We start from the raw sequence: 14,152 nt of genomic DNA, 5'->3' as shown, positions 1-14,152 counted from the left end.
CAGAGCTACTGAGGCCCAGCATTGCAGAACAGCAAATCTCACTGAGGAGACTCACAGCTCTGAAGGTTTCATAGCTGACATCAACTGGTCAAACACTAGACTTTGCACACTTTTACACAAGACCAGCGTACACTTTCTAGCTATTAGTTCCTTCATAAGAAACCATTGTCTAGAGAATTAATCAGATAAAATCCTACAAGGTGAGTTTATGACGATTAATACTTGCAGAGACTGTGAAATTAGCTGCCAATTGGAGGAAAACCAATCCATGCGGATGATTACGAGCATGCATTGTTCTAGATACAGCGTGTACACCTACATCCTCTAAGTTACATCATCTGTGGTATGAATACATTTGGAGGCCACCACTTGTGTCTGTGTGTATGTGTGGAGGGTAGATTGGGGCAGAATGGACTCTTAGGTGGAAGAGTGAAGGAGGTCCAAATGGTCCCTTTTCCCCCATAAATATGAGCGAGAGAAACCTGTGAAATAACTTAATCAAGCAGTTTTGTTACAAATTAAAGGTATAGATAAAAAAAATCTCAAACTATCACATAAATAACTAATTGTATTTTGTTCTGTGCATTGTAGTTCATATGCAATTGTATTTAAATGTATTTGGTGAAAAGTATGTGCATGTACTGTATGAAAGGTTTAAAAGTGTAGTTGGGTGCGTCACCCTCCACTTCTTTGCCGAGCTCTGGAAGGATGGCGATAATTAAACTTGGCCCACAGATTCCACTCTGAACTTTGGTGAAAAAATAAATGTCTTTATTCCACAGTGTGGGGAAATGGAGAAATTCTCCTCAGGTCCACACCAAAGCCTTGGCCTTAAAAGTTAAACTCCAGGTACAAAACAAGCAAATAAACAAAGCAAAAAAAAGAAAAGAAAAGAAAAGAAAAACTAGCTACACACAGTAATAGAAAAAGTGACTTTGACCTTCCGCTCTTTCATGTCACGCCCCAAACACACTCTCTCTCCCTGCTCACTTCCTGCTTCCTTTATACCTTAAGCCCCACCCCTAGTTACTCCTGGGCTTCCCTTAAATAACCAGTATGACAGGTTTCTGTAACCCCATTTCCACAGCAAACCCACACACATCCACCATCAATCCACCACCCCAACACAATCCCAAGGTTAATTCAAAATACATGTATACAGGCAAGTATTTAGAGAGATCTTTCATATTTTGTCCACTGTTATTGTCCTTGTTAGCTGAATGTTAAATGTTTAAGATTGTGCATGTTATGTGAGCTCACATGTTAATGTATGTTCTCTCCATTCTTTTCCATGTCTGCATGTTGTGGTGGAATCCTTTTGAACAGGTAAGTCAGTGTTTATTTGATTGTCCATAATGTCACCAGGTTCTGTCACTCTGTGTATAGGTCAGGAACATGGCCATTGCTCCTGACCATGTGATGTACCAGCATCACAGGGTGTTTTATAGTTTCTCTTCGCTTGACTGTACTTCATAAACACTTCCTCTCACTGTATGCCTGCCAGTGTGTGCCCATTTCCTAGACACTGTTTGAATTGGCATTCCTTGATTTTGAATATTAGCCGAAATTATGTTTTCCTAATGTTATGCTTTGTAATAAACTTAAATTGATGTTCAATGCATGCAATGATTTTTCCTCCATTCGTCAGTGTCAGGCCTGTCATGGCTTGACAGACAGGAGTGTGGCGGCCCAGACGCGGGGCTTACCAGGTAAAGGGAAAATGGGACAAAAACCAGGCAAAGGATCAAAGAAGGGCTGAACCAGGAGTCGTTGGCGGGAAACAGGCACAGGGTGAATTGATCGTACAGACAGGTCCACAGAGGAAATCCAGAAAACGGTGATAAAAGAGGCAAGCAGGAGTCGGGGCAAAAACAAGCCTTAGCACTGGATGTCCAGAACAAAGGGGTATATATACTTGAATGTGGAGAGCAAGGGAATGAGAGACAGCTGCCGTAATCAAGGTAAGAGATGGGGATGATTATTGAATTATCAGTGAGGGAAAGCTGAGGCAAGGGTGACGTCTAGTGCTGAGGTCAGGCTTGAGACATAACAGTCAGCTAATGTACGTGACCCGTGATGTATTGGAGTTAATTCAGTCGCAAGTCTTGGTCGTCATAAATTCTCTTCATAGGGATACATATGTGGAATACATATTGCTTTGTAAGCGTATCTGAATATGTTCAAATGTACATTTTGTGATCTTTTGTACCCATACATCACATACAAATGTACTTAATATTATGTTATTTTGGAGTTGTAGTCTTACAGGTATCATTTGCACATGTATGGATATTTTTCACAGTGATTTTACTGCATATCTTCCCCAGTTACTGTTCTGTAAAATGAGATACACCTGTATTCTAGATGCTTTACTTATAGAGTGCAAAACTGAAAACAACATTGTATAATGAAGCGTATTACTTACATTGGCTATTGAAATAATACAGCCAGGAAATGTGTATGCTCTTTTATGCAGTGAGTAATTAAATCTGCTCAGATGGATATACAATGTTTAGGATATCAGAATTAAAGGTACAATGCTTTGTGTTTGCCCGTGTGTGTGTGACGTACCTGTGTATGCAAAGTTGAAACGGTTGAAGAGGGGGTAGTGGTGTTTGGGGGCGATATGGGGGTGACTGGGGTACAGGAACACCCCATCAGACCCCAGTATCTTCTCCAATCTGCTTTCAACTCCTGCTTTTTTTGAAGTACAAACTGGGGGGGCTGGGCACGTCTCCACCAGACTCAAGCCTGTGAACACAAACACATCCCAGACACTGTCAATCACAGCTGTGGACAAACATGTAAACAGACAGCTTCAGTTTGATGGGTTTCCCAATACATTAACATGTTCATCAGAAGGCCTCGTCCCAGTGCTGACCAGTACAGCAGCAGTAGCCAGTTCTCCCATCTTCTATTCGGACCTGGTACAGCCCCTACCCTCTCAAAATAAAACACAACACACCTGTACAGTCCTTCCCAGGAAAACGTCACACAGGATTGTGTGAACGGATTGGCATACACAGCCACACTGCTCTTGAATTCAGACATTCCCTTGGTAGCAGAAGCCTGTGAGAGTAAAGCCACCTATGACCGTGGAGATCCTGAAAATGAGCCGCAATGCTGTCTGGAAATGACCATTTTAAAATGTTATTATTGATCATTCACATTTGACCTGATATTATAACAATGCTATTAACACTGGGTGTCATTAGTATACATAACAATGTTATTATTGATATCTGCTCTGTGCTTCCATAGGTCAGAAGTGGTGAACAAGCAATGTATTGCATATCAGCTGGAAGGAATTGCAATAATAACAAAACTACACATACATGTGCCATATGTGAAAGCCTTGTGTATTGAATGCATAGGAAGACTTGGAAATGTTTGCACCTGCATGGATTGTCACCCTGAGCAAGCAGAGCCAGTGTCCAGAGCAGGAGCCCCAGTGAAGCCATGTTCTCTGTGTGTCTCAGTGAGTGTGAGAGGGCTGAACTGTCCGCTTTAAAACCCTGAGCAATGGAGCAGCGCAGTTATTATAGCTGCTGATCAGAGCAGTGAGGCAGGACAGGGATGCACAGCAGCTTCCTTTATACAAATCCTGTCACAGACAGTTAGATGAGCTGTGAGCTGTGAACACAGGTGGGACTTCATTGGGTTGGGCTAATGTTATGGTTTTATAATAACTTATTCATTTTTAATGTCTAATCAGATCATGTTGTGTCTTGGTCTTGATGTTTCTTTTGTAACTCATACCGCTTTATTTTGATAAATGTATAGATATTCCTAACTGAGACATGTAGGCTGGTTGTAAACAAGACATCTTTTACAAACACCCTGATCACGGACTGGGTTAGGAAGAACCGTCACTCAAACGTAATGGACCAATGGAGAACCAAGACCTACCACGACAGAACGTAAACAAAAAAAAATGAAAGCAAAGAAAGTGGCTGCGAAAGCAAAGATCGTAGCTTCGTAACCAAAGATGGACTCCAGTGCTCTTGCTTTAGCATTATTTCCTCAATTTTTCATTTTTTGCCTTTGATATAATTATTTTTGTTTACAATTCTATAGATTTTGCTTTCGATTGTTTTATTTTTCATCTCAACAACTTTATTTTTTTTGTTTACAATATTTTGTAAACCAAAAGGTGCTGCTGTCTGACAAGCTGCAAGAGTGGAAACGAGCCCTGTCACAACTCTGGACAACATGAACAGTGAACAAGCCCATGGACAACAGCAAGACACTGAGCTTCAATAATAACAGTGAGCTACATGAAGCTATAAAGGAGAAACTTATAAGGTACCGATTAAAATATATATTTTAGTATTTGAATATCTGCTATTTTAAATCAATTGCCTTATTTGAACAAATATATGTCACCAGTCAGTTTCAAAAGCAGAAATATACTCTCTGCCCTGTCACTGTCGTTTTAAGCAAACTATGTAGACAGCAACATTATCCCATCTCCAGTGTTGTAGATCTCTGTCTGCGATGCTCTCCCTCCTCTCTTCAACACAGACACAGTCTGGAATGAGGATGAGACTGTGGTCGCTGACTGGCCCCTGTCAATGACATGTCCTTGTGTCAGTAGAGGAGTCCTGACACATTAGAGTGCTGTGTGAATGTGTCAAGGGCGCTGCAGAGGGAGGAGGGAGGGCAGATCAGTGGAGCCCAGCCTTGGCTCTGGGAAGGGCTGTGAGCTTCAGCCCCTATTCTGTCAGACGTGATCAAATACATTGACATGTTGATTCCATTTGGGCTACATATTGACCTGCCTAACACTGTGATATGTGAAACAATGGCAGGATTACACTTCTTTATGTTTTTTTATGTGCTGTGTAAAGTATATCTATTTTTAACATTAATGAGCTCAAAAGTGTTTTACATTTCAATCAATCAGGAGGTGAATCCATTCAGAAGCAAAGTGAGAGGTTGAGTCTAACCAGAGAGCAGGGGTGGGAGTCATACTGGAAAGGTATAGGCAAGCAATGAATACAAATAAACTTTCTGCTTCTCAATGAATTTCATTAAACCAGTATAAATCAGGGAAAGATGTTTTTATTTATACAATAATTGCATTGTTTGTTTGTGTCCATGTGAGGACTTTTACTAACATTTGAATTAAAAATAATGAAGCATGAACATTAACATTATATATATATATATATATATATATATATATATATATATATATATATATATATATATATATATATATATATTATATTATATATATAACTACTATATTGGATTTGTAACTGTTTACATTTGGAATAATATAAATTAAAGTGAAAATTGAATGATTGTATTAAATATATATCTGAATTGCAAAAATCCTATTATTTTCATCTGGGCACTTTGCTTATTTTCTGGTAAATAATTGTATTTATATTTGGTTTACTTTATAAACAAAACAAAAGTTTGTTTCTTTCCTAATATGGAATTCAGAATAATGAGTATACATTTGAAATTGAAATTGCTGATAATTGTCGTTTTGTGTCCCAATCCAGAGGAGAGATTGTACTGGCCCAGTCTCCAGCTCTCTCGGTTCAGCCAGGAGACAGAGACACTCCTGACTGCAAGACCTGCACAGCACTTGATGTCAAGGATAATACAAAGTGGTCACATCTAGCCTGGTACCTACCGAGTCCTGGAGAGGCTCCTAAACGTCTCAGTAAAATGATTAAAACTTTAATCAAACTCCTTAAGGTTTACACACTGTTCACAAATGTATTTAAAATACCTTGTAAAATACATGTTTGCATTATATTTAAATTAACCTTATGCATAGTAAACTTGTTTTACACGGTTTACACTACATATGTAAACCTGTTGTGTAACAACAATAAAAAATGTTAAAACAATGCTTTTACCTGATTTTGATAACCTTTGGTATATGGTGGCAGTCATAACATTTACGTGAATTTGTATGTGTAACAACCCCTTTACTACAAAAAAACTATAACAAATATGTATTTAATGGTAGGAAGAGGATGGAATGGCCGTGTGGCTGAGGAAACTCAGGCTCAAACTACACCATTTCTACAATGAGACCATTTTGAGGATGACGGGCAGCTCACTGTTACAACCATCGCTCACTGAATGTGTGTCTTTTGTGTCGTGAAGGAGAGCACACTGCACGACCGCTTAAGTACAGGGGGTCACACACTTAACGACTCATCTGAAGTCCTTTGTCGTGGGCCTCTCCGACACAGCCTTTTCTGTATTACTTACATGTTAATTTGGATTCATGTTGTTTTTTTCTGACTTTATGTGAAGGAAAAGACACAAATTCGCCCGTTTTCTCATTTGAAATAGGGTACATTTCAAAATATCACTGTCCTGATCACAAAAGCAAAGTTTGTGGGCAATAATAGCCATTTTATATACTTTTGAGGCATAAGCAATTAGGAAATAACACTTACTACCCAGGAACAGAAATTGTGTAACATAGTGTTATCAGACATTTTTATACTTTGTTCAGACCAGCAGGGGGTGCTCTTTGGAAATCCACACTACAGCTCTGCCCACTCCCACCCTGCACACTCATAGGGGAATTGATCTGGATGAGCCGATCACTGTGCTCAGTCAGCTGGGGCTGTGCTGGGGAAATGTGTCTGGCCTGTAGCCTGTGCCCGTGTGAACAGCGACTATTCCTGGTTCAGAATTAAAGCATTCCTGACTCACTCTGGAGTTATCATTACTGTGATGCTGAGCTCCCAGTACTGCTGCGTGTGTCTGTATGTGCAGGCGTGTGTGTGTGAGTGTGAGTGGTCTTATTCAACACTGCTGATCTTGTGCTTCCTGATGTGTTACTGTTCAGCACTGGACTGCACATTGTGATGAAGCACAATCAACATAGCGAATAAAGCCAAATGAAAGTGAGACATACATAGTGAGGATGTTTTATTATTTTTGATCTTTTTTTTTTTTGCCTTGCCATACGAATGTTACAATTTTCCTTGTGTGTGTATTCATATGTTATATGTGTTAATTGACTTTGCAGAGTGCCTCAGAGTGCTCTGATGAATGTATCAGAGTTGTTGTGCGCAGTCTGCTGCAGCAGCTGTGCCCCATCTCCAGTGACAGGAAGCTGCAGCGCAGGCGGGAGGCGCTGGAGGACATCCTGCTGCTGCAGGTATCCGTGCTGGTGTCCAGGTCTCCAGGGAAGGTGATCTTCCTGCAGAAGCTGTGGACGGCAGGGCTGCTGTCACAATGCGACCTGGATCGCACGGCAGTGGCCCCTGTTCTCCTGGAGCTGCGGGAGGATTTGACCCTGGATGGGGACCTGCGTGTGGCCGACCTGGAGAGCAGTCCAGTCCTGCAGCAGAGACTGGCCAGCGCAGTGGCCATCAGGCTGCTGCCCGACACCCATCCCTCCGTCTGCCCCACCGTGGGCTTCAGGCCCGCAGTCATCGCTCAGGCCCAGGAGCTGAGCGACACCAGGGAGGCTGAGGAGCCGAGACCTGCGGTACGTACAGTGTGAGCAACAGCCCTGAAGCTGCACAAACACACACACAATATTTGAGCCAAAGCATGGATTATTATTTACTTATTTACGAGACTGAATTTGTGTGCTTTACTGAAAGGATAGACTGGTTTAGTTCAGTTCGATTGTTTAGGATCCCACTGGAAAACATTTCTATATGCTGTTATTAATTGACATCTATGTCTTAGTTTGCTGCTGATCCTGCAACAGCCGTGTGCGTCAGTCCCTCCTGCGTGTCACACAGCCGCACACTGCGCATGACGGCCTCATCAGCAGAGCTCTGTGTGTAGCGTTTGTACTGAGAGATTCTGCCCTTTCTGCACACAGACCCGTCCAACACAGCCAGGAGCAGCAAGGCAGGCCAGAGGGGAGCCGGCACATCTCCCAGCAGGTACGTTCTGATGCGATGAGTCTCTCAGTGGGAAGCGCGCCGTCTCTCTCCAGTGGGTTAGTTGGTTTTCATAAGGAGCCTTGAAAATGTATTTCACAGGAGTAGCAATTGTTTTTTCTGTAGTTTCCTTCAACACTTGAGCTTTGAACCGAATCCAGAGGCCAGAGTAACAGGACAGAGTGGGGAGGCGATGAAGGGGGACAGAGACAGTGACGTGTGTTTCGCTCTGTGTTTCAGGGACTGCAGAGGCGAGTGGCAAGACCAAGCGCGCCAAGAGGAGGCGCATTCGCCGCTACTGACTAACCATGATCTCGGCCACACTGTCCCAAATTCACTGTGTGAGGGTCCCTTAATAAACAAATTGGCCTGCCGCCAAATGAATGCATTACAGATGTTTTTATGGTGTTTTTATGTTTTTTAAATAATCCATATAATGAGTAAATAAGCAGCACAGATGTTTGCTGTAATATTACTGCAATCTACCAGTCCCACGGCCACAGACCAGCACTCTTCTTCCAGGCCAAGCACTTCCACTTTTCCCCACTAGATAACACCATCACCCTTACTTACCAGTCACTTCTCCCAGCTCCCCTCAATCAATCAATCAACATTCCTGAACACCATGTGCACTTGTTCAGTCACCCTGTGCTCCCATTCGCTCTGCACCTCCCAACTTGGTGTCCTGCTTCCATCTGCTCTACATATAAACCCCTCACTGGCTCTCACACTGTGTGAAGTTTGGTCAGTGTTTGTGACATTGCTGAGTAGTGTCTCAGTGCTGTGTTATATTGTTGTATCCTTGATCTCCTGATTTACCTCCCAACCATGACTTTGGACTTTCCTTGATTTCCTGTTTGCCTGATCGCTTACCTGTGACCCTTACCTGTGACGATGACCCCGTCTTTGCCGTGCCCTGTTCTGTAGCTATAGGACCCATGCCTGTCTGACAACCTCTGTCACGCATTGCAACTGGGTCCCCTGTTACCATGTCCCGCGGGCCGTGACAACCATCATCGCCACTATATACTTTGCACAACTTGCGATTAGCACTACGACCCGGATCCGGTGATGCATTGCTGAGCGAGCAACCCACGAGAGATTTGACTCAATCTCCCGCTCGGTGCATCACTGCCTTAACTAAACCTTTGCTAAACAAGAGCCTGACCTCCTTATTCAGCTCAAATCCATCACCCGTTCTTTCCAGGCTGTTTCAGCTCATTGGGGAACTGCGGGTGTTTTTGATTACTGTCAGCCATTGGCCAAAGCTGATTTGCTGTAACTGATTTTTTTGCTACAGTTTCGTGAGCAGCATTAGGAAGCAGAACGACATATACTCGTTACGAAGTGCTCGGACTGTTACAGAACACCGCCTGGCGTTGCCAAGAAAAGCACATCTTGCCACTGCTGTCCACTTTACTGCACATATTCCCAAGACATGATGTCCTGCATCAGTAATTCACATATCCAGAGTAGTAAGCAGTAATTGTTGGGGTAAAATTGCTTTCCAGTAAGATACTAGTTAAACTTGCTCTTATAAGGGTTTCCTTGTTCTTATTTGGATTTCTCTACTCAGACTTATCTGTGTGGCAGATAGAGATCATTTCTACTGCCGTGGACATTCTGTAGTCAACGAACCAAAACTATATAACCTGTTCTTATCAGTATAGTGTGTGCTGTGTCCTTGGTACCAGTGCTTCCATGTCTGGATGAAATATTGTTTCCCCAATTATAAAGAATACCTCATGAATTACTGCTTCCCGAGTCTCAGAACTGCCCAACTTTCAATAAACGAAGATAAACGAACAGACATTGTGTCAGTGACTTTACTTCCTGGGCCTGTCTCCTGCTGAGAGTCTACACTGTTACTGGAAGCGCTCACTGGGGTGCCTGATTCACTGGGATCCGAATGGTTGCTTCAACTGAAGCTCTGTACCATAACAGTAATACAATAAAATCACACAGCATTTCAGATGTGAACTGGCAGAATACTGAACACACAGTGAGGATACCATGATGTCATTCTTCCAAAGGATTTTCTGTTTGTTTATAATGCCAATTCCCAAGCTGGTTGTACCTGCACATGTTTTGGATGTCCTCCACACTTAGCCTTTCTTCTGTTTATGACCTCAAGGGCATCCATCGTGGAGTGCTGGTGGTATATTCTAGAAAGCAGCAAAGATTTGATTTGATTTGATAAGATCTGTCTTTTTAAAACAGGTTGGTACACAAAAGGCAGCTTGTTTAAGGTGTGGGAGCCAGATGTCAAATACAGAATTCTGGGGTCGCTTTTCTAGACAGCAAGTATCAATTAAAGGTGGGAAATTAAAACAACTTAGATAGAGACAGGTTTGTATCTTAATCAGACGGTGTTGAATGGCCACACAGCTGTTCAGGCTTGTCAATCACAATATGTGTAATTTCCATAATAGTTCAGTGTTAAACAGATGCTTCCCATCCTAAATCATTTAAAACTTGTGTTTTACGATCAACAGAAGCAAACTGCCCCCTACTGGACGGTCTCCTGTACTGCACACAATCTGACAGCCTCAACACAGTCTGAGACGCCAGGCCTATAACTCACAATCAGCGCACTGTTTCACTGCATCGCAAGTGATGGACGATTTGTGGCAAAGATTCAAGAAATCAGCAACTTGCCTCTTCACTGTCACACCACAAAAGACAACCGGCAGGACACTGTCACTGAGTCAGAGCAGTATTTAAGTCATTTACACACCATCTCTAGTAACACGAAACTCAAGCACACCAAAGAAAGACAATTTAATTTTGCTAATATACATATATATTTATATATATATATATATATATATATATATATATATATATATATATATATATATATATATATATATATATATATATATATATATATTACCCTTTGCCCCAGTAGGCTGTACACACAAACATTTTAGAGGTAAGATTGCAATTGTAATTTAAAATAAAGTTTTGCAAACACATCTAGATACACATGACCCACTAAAGCATGCGAGATACTGTATACCAAGTGCTGCTGTTCCTGGTCCATCAGAGCTTGTCCAGCTCTCTTTAAAGCTTGGACACTTTCAGAAATGGGAAGAGTGAGGTGCACTGGCTCTACCCAGACCAATCATTCGCACAAATAGGACATTAAGTGCTCAGGTGGAACAAGAACCGGAAGACAGCGCAGGTCCTCCAGGACCAGGACTGGGGACCCTGCTCTAAAACATCCATCTGACTCAGACACATTTCAGGCCTAAACCACTGGACACCTGTTGAGAGACCATTTCTTACCCACGGGCAGGAATTAGTAACCCAGGATCCTGTTCATCATCTTCCACAGCCACAGGAGATACCGCCCATGTTCGTCCAGCTCCTGTCCATCGGCTCCCACAGTCACCAGGAGATTACCCTCACGCTCCCCAGGCTCTGCTCCATCACCTTCTGCTCAAGGGTCCACACGAACCTGAGAGGAGGGACAAGAGGGGGAGGAGAAATGAGTGTTGGAGGTGGGGGGGTCGTGTCTGGGTTGTGCGCTCCGAGAGCTGGTCTGCTGCCGCTGCTCCTCTCTGTCCACCTGTGAGAAACAATACATACAGCAGCCAACACTACAGTAGGCAGTTGAATGGCTCTCACCGCCACCAGCAGGGTTCTGGGCCCTGAGCTGTGTGGGTTAAACTGTTACATCAGGGTGACTGACTACATCCTGCACATTGAAATACACAAGACATACACATCTTCAGAACCACATAGTCTGTGTGTGTTTGCCGTTGACATGAAGTCTGTGGCTGTGAGGGGGGACTCCGTGCGTATGCTGTGAAGGGACATAACTGCAGGGACATAACGCAAAGGGCGGCTGTCACTGTACAGTCTGCTGGAAGGTCAACATGAATGAGGGTCTCATACCACGGACAAGGAAAGTATCATAGCACCTCACTTTCTGAGGACTCGGTGTGCTATCAGCTTGTGAATTCAGCACACTTCAGCGTTGGCCTTCAAAAACCACAAAGCTGGTTTGTTTCGGGTTAGAAGCCTATTCATGCTTTAGTACAATGTGTACAACCATAAGAAAATATCAAACCTCTGCTTATGACATTCAGCACAAAAGACAACATCAATATTTGCCGGCAACGAGCTCTCAGATCTGAACAAGGACAAGGCCAAAGAGTCTGCAGCCCCAGAGCTCCTCTCAGCCCATTATTCTACTACACTGTGCTCACGTCTTGCTGGAGGTGTCGTAGCAGATGATCTTCTTGCCCAGGCCCACGGTGAAAAAGAGCAGCTCATTGGCGTGGGAGAAGACCAGGCCAGATGCAGGCGCCCTGTGTGCACCCTCAGACGTGTGCAGGTCCTTCTGAGCATTGGCATCCCACAGGACCACACACTGCCCAGCACAGACTTCTTATAGTCGGAGTACCGCAGGGCATGGATAGGCTGTGAGGGAGAAAACAAAAAACAGCTGTGAAGGCATGTTGTATCCAGCAAATCTACACAGCATGAAGTCAATGGTTGGTGGGAAAGAAGCTGATAATTATATAGTTATTCTTTTATTTTAGGACTAGAAGAATTTTATAATCAAGACCATGCATTAAGTAAACCTTAATAACACGTTATTTTATTTATACCTGTACTTTCTGTGAGGACATTTGTCTTGCTCTTGAACCCTGTTCCATCACTGTGAAGCATTAAGAGACAGTGTTACAGAAGTGTGCAGGAAGCAGAAGGACTGTGCGGTGTGCGATGCTCACCCCCTCAGGGAGCTCCAGGACTGGTACAGGAGATGACTTGCAGCTTGACACCACCAGCTTGTTCCCACTGGCACTGGACTGACTAGGTAATGATCTGAGCAGGGAGTCACCAGGGCAGCCTGATCGCTTTATTACATTTTCTTTACTTTGCATTTATTGTTACTTTCACACTGTTTACTTATCTTTCTATTGTTACACATTTATTTATTTCCATTATTGCTTTATTAGTTGGATGATTGTTCATGCTGTTTTGCCATTTGCACCAGTTCTTTTTGCACCTGATGAGGCACACCTGCGCAATTAACAGGCCTCCTGTCCCCAACCCACGGCACTCAGGACTGACTGCGCTCCTTGCTATATAAACTGGACTTGAACTACAGAGAGGAGGGCACGGCCCAGAGAGAGCGAGGCAGCTGGGTGAGCTGGAGAGCTGGGTGGACAGTGCGGGAGAGCTGCGGGGTCCAGGAGAGCCGGGCTGCTGAGCGTCCCTGTGAGGGAGTCCAGCGAACGAAGCAAAGCATTCTTTGGAATAAGAATCGGGAGCAACCCCAGAGATGGCCATTAGACCCGCAAACATGCAGACTGTACATTTGACATTCGTCCACTTTTGTATACGTAATGTTGGCAATAGCTTATTTTCCATACATTTCCAGGTCTCTTTGAATTCCATTATTTTCCAGATTTCTAGACCTGCACAAGCACCCTGTAATACAATCACAACCCACACAACCTTCATTTATAATCCAGTGATTGCTTGAATAACATGGCATTAAAAATAGACACAAATCAACTTCTAACCCAATAATACAACTTAACCCCTAGCCACCTGTACTGGATCTGCAAGAGTTTTGTTTAAGGTTACAATGCCTTGCATGGTTTTGTGGAATTCAAGAATGTCAACAGACAGAAGTGTTGCTTTCATAGTTTATTTGCAAACCTCTTTCTTGGGTTTATTATTTCAGTGTACGTATTTAATTGCCCAATGCCCTTCGAGTCTATTCACATTCCAAAAAGGAACTGTAAAAACCCACAGATACATATTGTACAGTAGTTTCTCACCAATTATACAATGCAGCTTTTATACAAAGGAGTAGAATGCAGTACAAGATAAAGTAGCAAACAACTTGCAGGAGTAGGGAATGCTGGAGAAAGCACATCGGTCTGACAAACACATTTGTGAGCCTTTATGCTTGTGATTTGAGCCTCAGTAATGGCAGGATAAAGCAGTGCTGTACTGGTGATCCATTAAAACCTTACAAAGCACAGGACTGGATTGTAGAGTGTAAAGGTGCATTGTGGGAAGGGAAGCACCTTTCAGAAGGCGGTGGAAGATGATCAGAGACAGTAGATTCCTGCTCCAAGGTCATTTGAGAGGTTTTATTTCAGTGCCCTGCATATTGCACAACTTCATTTTTAAATGGGAATGTATTCAATACCCTGCACATGTCTCTGTAGCCACTCCAGATTTAAACAAGTCTTACTAATAAAATAAAATGAGTACAAATGAAAGCTTGGCCATTCAAT

Source organism: Amia ocellicauda, chromosome 13, assembly GCF_036373705.1.
Source record: "Amia ocellicauda isolate fAmiCal2 chromosome 13, fAmiCal2.hap1, whole genome shotgun sequence".
Taxonomy (NCBI): Eukaryota; Metazoa; Chordata; class Actinopteri; order Amiiformes; family Amiidae; genus Amia; species Amia ocellicauda.
The sequence above is the reverse complement of the archived record's forward strand: the minus strand, read 5'-3'. Positions refer to the sequence as shown.